At 44.2% G+C, this 11239-nt stretch overlaps 1 pseudogene; it reads right to left on the bottom strand.

Moving 5' to 3' along the window:
- Positions 1-7912: 7912 nt before the first annotated feature.
- On the bottom strand, positions 7913-8974 carry LOC101153940 (mitochondrial import receptor subunit TOM40 homolog; annotated as a pseudogene).
- Positions 8975-11239: the final 2265 nt, after the last annotated feature.

The following is an 11239-nucleotide window of genomic DNA, read 5'->3' as shown; positions in this document are numbered from 1 at the left end:
CATGTGCCGGGGGCTTCTGCAGAGTTGTATATGGTTTCTCCATCACGCAGGTGGTTGGTGTGCTCCTGCCCATCCTGGGACCTGAAAGTTGCTTGCTCCAGGTCTGCTCCTTAGGATCTTGAGGCCTGGGGTAAGAGTTCAATGGAAGGGCCACTTACCAAATGTATAAAGGTTTGAAAGTCATGAAACAAGCTACATTCTAGGTCTGGCCTCTGTTCTCATCCAGCATCTCACAGCCATCTCCCCAAGGATCAGCCATGTGACTGAGAGGCTAAGTTAGCTAGCACTGGGCCAGCCCTGCCTCCTGAGAATTTGGTGGCGCAGACCCAGGTCTCCAAGGTGACTAAACCCAAATCCCTGATGGAGACTGACCTGGCCAAGCTCCCTAGGGAGTCTGGAGGGGTAGGTTCCTTGCTCCCATGCCTCACTTTTCCACCTCATAACCTGCAACAATTCTAAAAACCTTCCAACAATATCACATGGGCAGAGAAAGGCGAGGGAGCCAGTTATCTGCAGACCTGGTCCACCCGGGCCCCTAGACGCTCACCATGGGTGCTGTGGGGTGGCGAAGTATAAGCAAGAGCACAGCTCTTTGCCTGGTTTCCTTGGGCCTAGCCTGTGATTTTTGCATCCCCAGCCTGCACTTATAGACTGTCAGGCCCACACCCTTCTCTGGCCTGGGGAGCCCAATGTGTGTATTGTATTTGGATAATTCTTACTCACTCAGTCTGTTACAAAACTCAAAAGACTTTGTTACCAAGCCACAAGGACAGAAGTATTTGTATTTGAGCCTTTTGGAGTACTGGCCCATAGAAAGCCAGGCTTGGGGCAGGGGTTCCTGTTGCCAGGCCTAGAAGCAGTACTGCACGCTCCAGTGTAGTTCACAAGAATTTCCAACTATGAGCAGAGATGCTTGTGGGAAAAGGACCTTGTGGCCAAGTAGGGTCCAGGCTTATCTTGGGCAATAAGATAGATGAACGGCTGGGAAAGTTGTTGGCATGCTCCAGCCCCGAAGCCCAGGTTTCAGAGGGCCACTCAGGAAGGCAAGCTGTTAAGTCATGACTGACTGGCCAGAATGGGATCAACAAATTAGAACCAATGTTTCTTAAGCGCAAATTCTGAGGTGTGCTTCCACTCCACTTCTGGCCCATCAGCCTCCACTCCTGCCTAATGACAGGAATGTGATTCACAGAGGACCGAGAAGCAAAAGACGTGGGCAGAGGGGCTATATGGGCAGGGCCTATTTCAAATGCATCAATTATCAGGCTGGGCACGGTGGCTCATGCCTGTGATCCCAGCACTTTGGGAGGCGGAGGTGGGTGGATCTCTTGATGTCAGGATTTTGAGATCAGCCTGGCCAACCTTACAAAACCCATCTTGTCTCTACTAAAATGAAAATAAAAATTAGCCCGGCATGATTGCACACACCTGTAGTCCCAGCCACTTGGGAGGCTGAGGAAAGAGAATTGCTTTAATTGCTTTTAGTAGAGATGGGGTTTCACTGTGTTAGCCAGGATGGTCTCGATCTCCTGACCTCGTGATCCACCCACCTCGGCCTCCCAAAGTGCTGGGGTTACAGGCTTGAGCCACCACGCCCAGCCTGAATGAATAGATTTTTAAAAGGTGGTATACATACATACAATAGAATACGGTACTATTCAGCCTTTAAAAAAAGAAATGAACAACAACAAAAAAAAGCAAGAAATTCTGTCATTTGTGACAACATGGATAAACATAGAGGACATTACGTTAAGTGAAATAAGCCCAGGCACAGATACTGTATGATCTCACAGCATGTGGAATTTAAAACATTCAAACTTACAGAAATAGAGTGGAATAGTGGTTACCAGAGGCTGCTGATTGAGTTCCTTGAAGCAAAGGTTTAGAGACTCTGGTGATGTTTTTCATACTCAGAGTGTCCTATCAATAAGGGCATGCATGAGCATGACCTAAGTATTTTGCCAGACTTCCTTAGTGGTCCAGATAGTGGCTGGTCCAGGGAGAGATCCAGCCTATGCGTGGACTGCTGTAGTGATGAGACTTTTGAAGTACATATCAAATCATTGGGCTTTAACTCTCAATACTTTTTCAGATCCTTGGCGGGAGAGGGGTGGGAAGGCCAGCTACAAAGCAACCTAGGGTTCCAATAAGGATCTGAGCAGTTAGGATTTAAATTCTCAGTGATGCCACATCAGGAAGTAGAGGGTTGTGGCTAGATAGTTTTAAAAAAATTGAAGAATTGGAAATTTGGTAACAGTTGGCAATGAATGGAAGATGACAGGATTCAGTTCAATTTACAGGTAAGTAACATGTTAACATATTTTGGAGATTTTTTTCATATTCATTAGTTACCTCCAATTAACAAAGAGATGTTATATAGCTCAAAAACTATGAATATGATTAGAATCTGATAATCCACAATAGTGTGCTGTAATTTTCTATGCAAAACAAAATTTTTCTCAACAGTTACCCTTTTATGATCTTAGATAATCCCAAAGAAAAAATTTTCTTGATTATAAAATAGGGCCGATATCATTAGATTTGGCCTGATCGTTTACATAAATACAGCAAGAAAGGTAATTTATACCATAATAGACCTTTTTTAGTTTGCTTTATTGAAGTTTTTCATAAGGAATCTGAGATTAGACTTCTAAAAGCACGTCAAGGCTAGGAAGCCATGCCAAGAACTCACTACCAGACTTTACCTGCAGTAGCTTTAGATTTGGATGAACTCCTGTCTTCTCAAGGTTTCCAAAATATTGTAAAGTTCATGGGCCTGCCAGGATGTGACCTTCCTTACTCACCTATAAGGCTGGGAACTCTGTAAGCCAAGTACCAGGCTGGGTTTTCCCAAGAGAGTTTTGTAGGCATTAGCTACATAAAATCAACCTTAGCTACTAACAGTTGATTCTATGTTTCTATGACCATCATTCTCAAATATGACACTTCAGTCAAAGCTTTGGTTTATATAACCAATGTTTCTAATTATGTCCTGTTAACAAAGGGGTCAGACTCATTGAATCTATGCAGAAAAATTATGTTGTCATGAAAATAAAAATATAAGAACTTGCAAATTCTGGAAGAATCAAGCCAAGGAAAAAATATAATTGTTTCAGTTCTGTTTACAAAAGTATAATCTACTAAATTGTTATGCATCACAAATAATGTAGAAGAAGAGAGAAGGAGGGTCCTTATAATCAAAACATAGAACAGTATCCACAAGATTCCAAACAAAATCCATAATCATTTTTTATCAGCCCTATGTAATTCATTCATAGAACTATAATCCATTCAGTCACATATAATCAGTTTTATTCTGTTCAATCTTGGGTTAGCAATGTTATTAACCCATTGGCTTCTCCACTAGAGTTCTAGAAATCTTGACTCAGTACAGTGGTATGGTCTCAAAAATGATTAAAAAATGCCTCAGCCTGGGCCCAGTGGCTCACGCCTATAATCCCAACACTTTGGGAGGTCAAGGAGGGATGACTGCTTGAGCCCAAGAGTTCAAGACCAGCCTGGGCAACATAGTGAGACCCAGTATCTACAAAAAATTAGATAACTAGCCAAGCTTGGTAGCACACCCCTGTGGTCCTCACTACTTGGGAGGCTGAAGTGGAAGGATTGTTTAAGCCCAGGATGTCAAGGCTGCAGTGTGAGATGTGATTGCACCACTGCACTCCAGCCTGGGCAACATAGTGAGACTCTGTCTAAAAAACAAACAAACAAGAAATGCCATCAGAAGCTTGTGCCCTAGAAGCCTATGACTCAGAGTACCTGAAATAGTCCTTTCCATGGATCTCTGAGACAGTCCTTTTTTCCTAAAGATGACCGGGTACTTCTATACGTTTCCTCTCATTTCTCATATTTAACAAGACACTTTTCTATGCTTCAAATAAAAGTGAGATTGTTGACAAGTGATATGGTTTGTCTGTGCCCCCACTCAAATCTCATCTTGAATTGTAGCTCCCACAATTCCCACATGTCTTGGGAGAAACCTGGTGGGAGGTAATTGAATCATGGGGGCAGGTCTTTCCCATGCTGTTCTTGTGATACTGAATAAGTTCTCATGAGATCTGATGGTTTTAAAAATGGGAGTTTCCCTGCACAAGCTCACTCTCTCTCTACCCACCACCATCCATGTAAGATGTGACTTGCTCCTCCTTGCCTTTGGCTGATTGTGAGACCTCCCCAGCCATATGGAACTGTAAGTCCATTGAACCTCTTTTTCTTCCCTGTCTCAGGGGTGTATGTCTTTATCAGCAGCGTGAAAACGGACAAATACAACAAGTAATTTCAATGTACTTTCCAAGTGAGAAAGGAGTAACCAAGATATAAACATGTAAAATACTGAAACATTCCCTTGATAAGAATTGAGTCCTTGGCTTTATGTGAGATGAGCTCATTATCACTAGGTGTGTTACAGGTTTACTCTAATTTCTCTAATTTGATAGATTTGGAAATAAGAAAGTCTTTGTTCTTCCTTCAAAAAATTAATACTAAAAATTTTGAATTTCTAAGATTCAATTTTGTGCCATTAATTTTAGAAATGTATCAAGCTGATGTTTTGTGATTAAACTTTTAAGATTCAAATCCAAGGCAATAAGTGAATTTTAAAAATAACACAAGTGAAGGAGTAATAATCTTCAGGAAGCTGAGAGTTGTAGTCTGTAATTCAGGGATCTTGATTCAGTATTCATGTCAAATCTAACCAGAAAGACAGGCCTATATGAAACCTAAACTGAGTTTAAGCAAGGGTGAAGGCCGGGTGCAGTGCCTCATGCCTGTAATCTCAACATTTTGGTAGGCTGAGGCAGGAAGATAACTTGAGCTCAGGAGTTCAAGACCAGATTGGGCAACAAAGTGAGATCCCCATCTCTACAAAAAATTAAGAAAATTAGCCAGGCATAGTGGCTCATGCCTGTGGTCCCAGCTATTCTGGAGGCTGAGGTGGGAGGATTGCTTAAGCCTAGGAAATCAAGGCTGCAGTGAGTCGTGATCACACCACTGTACTCCAGCCTGGGTGACAGAGCAAGATCCTGTCTCAGAAAAATAAATATAAATAAATAAAATAATTAATTAAAATAAATTAACTGGAGGAAGGTGAGTAATAAAATCTTGCAACTTTGTTCAGTTAAAACAAAGGGAGAGAATTTCCTGGCATCATGCCACACAAATTTGATTCAGCATTTTAAAAATTTACCCCTACATCTCCTTTTGTATCTATCAACTATAAAGTGGGCTTTTTTAAAAAAAAGAATGTTATAAAGTATTTTTCTAAAATGATTTGGTTCTCAAAAAATGCTATAGCCTATTTATGCCATATGTGCTTTCCCCCCCAACATCAGAATAGAGGCTGGCTCTATAGAGAGGTTCCTGGTACTGAGAAGAAAGAAAAAAATGAAAGGATTGTCTCAGCTATCAATGGGTTGAAAGAAGACTTTTGTTTTAATAAAGTTGAAATTACATCTTATAATGAGATTTTTTTTCTTTTTTACTGGTCAGTCACATGAAAGGTATCATGTTCTGTTTAGTATACTACATTTTCAAAACAATATTAATTAAGAAAACTTTTTTTTTTTTTTTTGAGACAGAGTCTCACTCTGTCACCCAGGCTGGAGTGCAGTGGCACAATCTCAGCTCACTGCAACCTCTGCCTTCTGGGTTCAAGCAATTATCATGCCTCAGCCTCCCGAGTAGCTGGGATTACAGGCATGTACCACCACGCCCGGCTAATTTTTTGTGTTTTTAGTAGAGATGGGGTCTCACCATGCCGGCCGGGCTGGTCTCGAACTCCTGACCTCAGGTGATGTGCGCACCTCAACCTCCTAAAGTGCTGAGATTACAGGCATGAACCACCGTGCCCAAACAAGAAAACTTTAGAGAAGCGTTCACCAAAGTGAATACTGGCGAACATAACACTGCAAACCTTCCCCCCAAAAACAAGATTCCCAGGGTCAAATAGGATTAGAATACCCTGAATTTTCAATACTCTTCCTACAGTTTCACACTGCACTTACCATATTAAAGGCTCTGGGAAGTCCTAAAAATATGGAAACTTTTTTCATTTTGCTTAGCACATTATTTTCCAATTTTCTTTTCTTTTTCTTTGTCATAGCAACAATTGTCATTCTGCTCAATCTGATTTTGAAGAACATCACTTTAGGAAACACTAATCCAGAAAAGGAGCAGAATGCTGACAATGTCTGTGTTTTATTGGTCACACAGGCCAACCCTCATACAACGTGGGAGGAGACTAGTAAAGGGTGTGAATATCAAGCGGGTGGGGATTGCAGGGAGTCCTCTTGGAGGCTGGCTACCACATCACATTTTGAATAATTCTGGCAAAAAAAATGATTATCATCAGCTCATACTAAAACTCTTCCCGCTTTATACTTTTGCTAGATTCCATTCCAAAACTTGAATTGTTATATTTGGCAAGTAATACAAAATATCACATGCTACATAATAGGTTTGATAGTTTTCAGTATGGACGGTAGAGCCAAGCAGGTAGAAAAATTCAGCATAGGGCCACGCAAAGTGGCTCACACTTGTAATCCTAGCACTTTGGGAGGCCAAGGCGGGTGGATTACTTGAGATCAGGAGTTCAAGACCAGCCTGGCCAACATGGTGAAACCCCGTCTTTACTAAAAAGACAAAAATTAGCTGGGTCTCATGGCATGTGTCTGCAATCCCAGCTACTCGGGAGGCTGAGGCAGGAGAATTGCTTGAACCCGGGAGGCAGAGGTTGCAGTGAACCGAGATCGCGCCATTGCACTCCAGCCTGGGGGACAAGAGAGAAACTCCATCTCAAAAAAAAAAGAAAAAAAGAAAAATTCAGCATATTCTTTGTATTTTGTGGCTTTGTTAGGCAAAGACTGTATATCCATACAAAAGACTCTTTGTGGTAGCATGATCAAACACTGAAATAGATGGCCTGAACATCCTGATATTTTTTTGGAGTGACTGATCAAAGGGAAGATAATGGCTTTCACTGAGCCCAACTTGGCAGGAACTGTTGGCCTCTGGCCTTCTCATTCCTGTACTCTAGCCACGGTGTCTCCTTTTATAAACTAAGTCCCAGCATCATGCATGATCAGTCCTGCCCCATGCTGGGAGTGGAAGAGGAGCTCCGAAGACAGTGTGCCCAGGGTCAAGCTCTACGCTTGGTGCTGGTGTCCAGTTTCTTGTTTCCTGTTGGCCTGGGCCTTCAGCTCTGTCTTTCAACTGTCCTGGAATTCTGGTGCCAGGGTCTCACCTCACTGATGTGGACTTGCTGCCTTGACCCACAAAACCTCCATTCCATGCTGACTCTCGACCCTGCTCCACACTCTCTGAACTAACTGGCCTTCTTGGATGTGACCTCTGTCCTGCCTTTTTTTTTTTTTTTTCGTTTTCTTTTTCCACGTATATATATATATTATTTTTCTGTAAAATCTCCCAGTTCTTCCGTAACTTATAAACATGATTTATACCGTGGGGTAGATGGGAAAGTGGACAGGGGCAGGGCAGACTGACCAGGGATGGGGAAGCTCCTCTCGCTGCCCCTTTGGAGCAGGCCCAGGCCCTTTGGAGGATGGGGACTCCAGGACATTCCTCCCTGAGGTTGTCTGGCTGCCTCTACCGCTGGTGCTCAGAATCCTGTGTGCCACTCAATTCCGGAATCCCTTCTGGGACTGACCCCAGGGCCACTAGACACGCTGCCCCTGGTACTCAGAATCCCGAAGTGCCAGCTGGTTCCAGAATCCCCTTCTCAGCTGCTAGGGTGGTGGGGTCCCTCCTTTCTGCTGTCTGCCTGACCCCAGAGGAGAAAGGGAAGGGAGGGGGAGGGGGCCCCAGGTCTCCTCTCTGTGGCAGGAGGAGGGTGGAAATAGAATCTGAAGTAGGAAGGGCGTGGAAGGGTCAGGAGGGCTCAGCTGATGGTGAGGCCAAAGCCACTCCGTAAGTTGTTCTTGCAGTGATTCAGGAAGGCCCCAAGGGCCAGTGTCAAAGGCAGGGATGGGAGCTTCTTCTCCAGTGTGGCACCCACAATCCAGTTGCTGTCCACAGAGCCTTTGAAGAGGAGGTTGGCCTTGGGCACGTCCAGCTGGTACCCAAAGGAGACATTGGTGTCCTGCATCCTTGTACTGGCCTCAAACTCCACATCCACCTGCAGTTGGTCACTGGGTTTGTGGTGTTATGTCCAACCCAACGTTACCGTTGCCAACCAGTTGTTCAATGTGTATTTCCCAGCTACAGACATGACAGTGCCCTCATCCCCAGGCCGTCGGTGGTAGACCAGCTCACTGCCCAGTGCCAGGCAAGGCATGATGCTCTGGAGGTAGTGGGCTACGAGGATTCCTGAACCCATCAAGACGTCTGGGTTCCCCAGAGTGACGTCCACTGTGAAGTCAGAGCCCTGGTACTCCCCATCCACCTGCCACTTCCCAAACTTTGACTGCTGGGTCTGGATGGCCATCTTGGACCTGAGGCCGGGGCCCAGCTGGTGAATGACCTGAGCATTGAGGCTGCCACTGTTGTCCATGTCACCCACCAGTACAGGGAATGCCTCTGTGGGACTCAGCTGCTTTGTCCCCATATACTTGACACCAAAATGGTGGTTGGACTCCCTGATTGTGCTGAGGGTTACTGTGTGGTTCCCCTGAAAATGCTTACACAACGCTTTGTTCACTGTGAACTTGACACCTTCCATCTACAGCTCCTTGCACTTCCGGTGGCACTCCTCGAATGTGCAGGGGTTGGGCAGGTAGCGGCAGGCCCCATCCTCGGCACCCCCTGCGGCACTGGCGGTTGCGGCTCCGGGGGTCCGCTCCAAACCTTGACCCACACTGGTCCTGGCGCCCAGGCCGCCTCCCAGCGGCGGCAGCGTGAAGCCTGGATGCTAGGGCGGAGGTGGCGGCAGTCCCACGAGGGCCGGCACAGGTGGTGGCGGCGGCCCTGCAGGCAGGGAGCTGACTGCCAACACTTTCCCCATGGTCACCTGCGATGGGAGAGCTCAGAGGGCGGAGGTCAGGGCCTGCGCGCCCGAGACTCAGCCCCAGCAAACTACCGCCCGGCTCAGGGCCCGGGTTCTCACTGGCGGCGGCGCCTGCTCCCGGCCTGTCCTGCCTCATTTAGGCACCTGCTGTGGTTACTTCCTTCTGGGCTGGCTGACGTGGCCCTAGATTCGCACAATCCGGCCTGACACAGTCTGTCTTAATGTGACATGTCCATTGCTTTCCTTAGCCTCTTTTCTGGTGCAAAATTGAATACCATCACATACATTTCCTTATATAAAAGACTGAAACATCGTTATTGTCTGTCTCCTGTCTGTATATTTTTTTAATATTTTGTATTTTTTTCTTATTTTTTATCAGAAATCAAATCTTAGGCAAAATAAATATTTTACATCCTTTTATTTTATTCATTCATCTATTCACTTAATGATTCAAGCTTATACACCTTCCACATACCTGGGATATTTCCCCAACTTGAAAGCTTCCATCCCTATTGACACCTGTCACCCCTCTCCATTGACAGTGGAGTCTATTTCCTCTCTCTTTGAATCAGGGCTGGTCTATGGTTGCGCTGACCTACAGAATGTGGGAAAAGTGGCACCCTGCTGACTGCAGGCCGGGGCTTAAGAAACCTGGCAGCTTCCAGTTTGCCCTCCATGGCCATGAGCTATTATATAAAAAAAATGCAGTATACGGTTGGAGAAAAGAAGGCAACTAAGGCAGCAGACATGTGAGTCAGACATATCTAGCCCCAGTCAAGGCGTTCCAGCCAACACCATGTGGAACAGAGACCAGCATGCCCTACCCAGTCCTGCCCACGTGGCAGCATCCCACTAACAAGGATCTGGGTTTCGCTGTTTTCAACCACCAAGTTTTGGGGTAGTTTGCAATGTAGCAATAAATAGCATACATTTAAAACATGAAACTTTGAAAGAAACAAATGCGAAACTTGTAAATTAACACAAAAAATATGTCCGGGGAATAAAACCCAACTTCTGGATCTACCGTCTACTCTCAGGAGTGAATCATGTTTAGTTGGATCCAAAGAAAGTTATTGGTTTTAGAAAAGCAGAGGACTCAGCATCTAGCGTATGGGAAATTAATAAGAAAGTGACTAGTGAAAATTGGAAACAGGTAGGTAGAGAATAATCATTCCAGAAATTAGAGTAACCCAGTGGTTTTCAATCCTACCAATAAACCAGAATCATCTGGGGCCCTTTCAAAAGTGCAGATTTCTGGGTCCCATGCTTTAAGATCCTGACTTCAATAATCTGGGGTGGATCCAGAATAGCATTCTGAAATACTGCTGGGGTTTATAGGGGACTATGAAGAATAAAAATAAGCCTGCAGCTGAAAGGCCAATGGTTAATAATAATATATTATGTATTTCAAATAGCAAAAAGAGGATTTTAAGGACTCATCACAAAGACATGATAAATACTTGAAGTGATGGATGTGCTAATTACCTTGATTTGATCATTCTGGCACTGGTTTCCAGTTTCTTGTTTCCTGTTGGCCTGGGGCCCCAGCTTTTTGTCTTTCAACTGTCCTGGATTTCTGGTGCCAGGATTTGACCTCACTGATGTGGACTTGCTGCCTTGACCCACAGAACCTCCATCCCACATGGACTCCCTGCTCTGCACTCTCAGAACTGGCCTTCCTGTACCTGACCTCTGTCTTGCCTTACTTAGGTACCTACTGTGGATACTTCCTTCCAAGAAGTATATATTTATGATGTATATCAGATTGTACACCATAAATACACACAATTATTATTTGTCAATTAAAAATCAAACTTTTTTAAAATAAAAAATGGGTTTTTTAATTTTTTTTTTTTTTTTTTTTTTTAGAGACAGGATATCTGTTGCCTAGGCTGAAATGCAGTGGTGCAACCATAGCTCACTGTTACCTCAAACTCTAGGGCTCAAGTGATCCTCCTGCTTCAGCCTCCAGAATAGCTGGGACTACAAGTGTGCACTTGCACAGCTAATATTTTATTTTTATAGAGAGGGGGCGCTGTGAGCCACCATGACTGGCCCCTAAAAATGTGTTTCAAACTTGCAAATATATGGCTTTTTGTTTGTTTGTTTGATTTTCTATCTAAATTGCATTGTTATCTGAGAATACAATGTGTAATTGGGCTAGGGCTAGAAATTTGGGCTAGGGCTTTATCTGTCATTTTGTTGCATAACAAAGAATGAATATTTTACAATATAAAAAGCTTATATAAAGTAATGAGACAA

The sequence above is a fragment of the Gorilla gorilla genome, chromosome 19 (genome assembly GCF_029281585.2).
Source record: "Gorilla gorilla gorilla isolate KB3781 chromosome 19, NHGRI_mGorGor1-v2.1_pri, whole genome shotgun sequence".
In the NCBI taxonomy this organism is placed as follows: domain Eukaryota; kingdom Metazoa; phylum Chordata; class Mammalia; order Primates; family Hominidae; genus Gorilla; species Gorilla gorilla.
The sequence above is the reverse complement of the archived record's forward strand: the minus strand, read 5'-3'. Positions and strand labels throughout refer to the sequence as shown.